The sequence below is a fragment of the Morone saxatilis genome, unplaced genomic scaffold (assembly GCF_004916995.1).
Source record: "Morone saxatilis isolate NCDOM2014 unplaced genomic scaffold, NCSU_SB_2.0 Contig3, whole genome shotgun sequence".
Taxonomy (NCBI): Eukaryota; Metazoa; Chordata; class Actinopteri; family Moronidae; genus Morone; species Morone saxatilis.
The window spans coordinates 685,840-688,281 of NW_023339873.1; the positions used below are offsets into that span (position 1 = coordinate 685,840).

Below are 2,442 nucleotides of genomic sequence, written 5' to 3' on the forward strand. Positions count from 1 at the left end.
TCTCTCTCTGTCTGTGTCTCTCTCTCTCTCTCTGTCTGTGTCTCTCTCTCTGTCTCTCTCTCTGTCTGTGTCTCTCTCTCTCTCTCTGTCTCTCTGTAACCTCATGGTTTCACACCTGCCTGAGGTCGGTGTAAACGACCTGTTGGAAGTCGTTTTTACATAATTCACTACAGTTTAAACTTCTTATTAAAGTAAAAGCACTGTAGGTTTTGGTGCCTTTAATGTAAATTCAGGTCCGGGTACAGAAACCCCCCCCCCGACCCCCCTTTACTGTTTATTTCTATTTATTTATAATTTCAATCATTTTGTTTTTATTCTTTAACATTTAAACTACGTTACATTTCCTCTAGATTTTTCTTTTTTTAACCTTAAATTTCAAACTGCGCCAACCACCAGCTGAAATCACAGGAGGATTCTGGGTAAAAATACTTCTGAACCAACCAAAGAAGAAACCCTCCAGCACCGACTCGCTGCTCCAGGTAACCGGTCCCGGAAACATCCTGATGAACACCTGAACGAATCCAGATGTGTTTAATGAAGATCTTCAGTCTCAGTTTCAGACTCGTCGGTCTGGACGCCGTCCAGCTTGGGACTCAGGTGTTCACGCCGCGCTGCCCTAACGCTCTGACAGCTGCTGCCTGTGTGTGTGTGTGTGTGTGTGTTAATAAATGTGTTTCTTTGTGTGTCTCTACTGTGTCTTCCTCTTTTTAAAGGATAATTCTGGTTAATTAAAACTGGGATTTTATTTTGTTAATTTAATTGAAACAGAAGCAATGACATAAGTGACTGATAAGTGAATTTTAAGCAGTTAAAGACGTTAAGTTGAAACGTCAGTTTAACAGTTTTTTCTTTGACAGGTGTGGTTGCCAGAACTTTACCGTAATAAATACAGTAAAAGGATTTTAGTGCTAGTTGAGTTTTAATCCATATTTTACTGTATAAATTCAAGTTTCTACCATTAAAACAAACAGTTTTACCATATGTAAATATAATATGATGCTATGACGGTGGTTTTCTGTGCAGTTTACAGTCTGTAATATAAAAAAAAACGTCTTTATTACGTATAAATTCCTTTACAATGTCGTATAAATAAAGATTTTCTTATGAGATATCTATATAACTTTAACCTATTTACAGTTTACAGCCGTTCTGGGAAACAATTTAACTAATAAATATAACAACTTCTGATCAACCTATAAACCAAACATGGATTGGGACCCACAGCAGGGGGGGCGCCAAAGCTTCACAGGGGGTCGCGAGGCCTTCTTGATTTTAAGGGGCTGTAAGAAAACTTAAATATACACACAGTCTGTCTATAACTCAACATTTGGTTCACTTTTCTGAAGAAATATACAGTAAAGAAACACTGAATTTGTCAAAAAAGAAGCTTATAAAGTCTGAATGATTGTTAAGAAATAAATAAATAGAGAATACAGATAGAGAATTGTATAAAAAGTTCCCTAAACAGGAAATAAAATGCTCATAATTCATCCAAATCACTCAAACTTTACTGAGTTCACTGTTTAACAAATGTCACTGAGTCAGTTAATGAATGATAGAAAAGGGCTCGCTTAGGGAAGAAGGTTGGGAACCACTGCTTCCTCTTCCTCCTCCTCCTCCTCCCAGGATGCTGACACTCGGTTAAAAACACTTGTGTTAACAGCTTTCTGTCAGTCCCAGCAACAGCTCGAAGTGTGGAGGAAACAAACAGGAAATTGACTTTGTGCGGTGTAACAGGCGGCTCCAGCCAAGCGAGCTGATTGGTCACAACCGACCTGTAAAACAAACCTCCTGATAATTCCTGGCACAACACAAACACTGCCAGAGACAGGTTGTTGTTTATTGGCTCTGATATTAACCGAGGAGCGAGTTGACGAACTCTGCTGCTGTTTTAATCAGCTCACATGTTGATTAAAGTTGTTTACGATCCGCAATAAACCCCGAGGATGATGGGATTTCATCAGTCCGCTGCACTCGTTCTATGATTTATAGTTTCCAATAAAGTTTGTTATGAACACAAACATTCAAATTCAATAAAGGCAAATTAAAAAATAAACAAAATACACAAAAGAATACAAAACAACAACATTTAAACACAGCGACAGTGAACATTCACATTAATATTATTAACAGTTTCCAAGTTTTATATAAACATAGAGAACTTGTTTAATGGATTTAGTGCTATGAGGTGAATCATTTAATCCCCCAAAAACCAACTCAACACTCTTTAACTGTCCAATAAAGACACCTGTTCACCTGCGTTTCCATGGTAACAAAGCAAATGAGATGCAAAAAGAGGAAAACTATATAATATAGATAAATAATTAGTGGTTTGTCAACATGTTGTTTAGTCTTTGTACGCGGCTAGCTAGGTGCATTGTTGAGAGATATCGATATTGAGACGAGAACGAGATTTTCTGCAGCTTGTTTCTCTGATAACTT

The 2,442-nt window shown here is 37.6% G+C and overlaps 1 protein-coding gene across 1 annotated transcript in view; it reads left to right on the forward strand.

Annotated features, from left to right (window-relative positions):
- The window catches only part of prkd1 (protein kinase D1), a 23,145-nt gene that overhangs the window by 765 nt on the left and 19,938 nt on the right, over positions 1-2,442 (forward strand). The gene's annotated exons all lie outside the window — the stretch shown is intronic.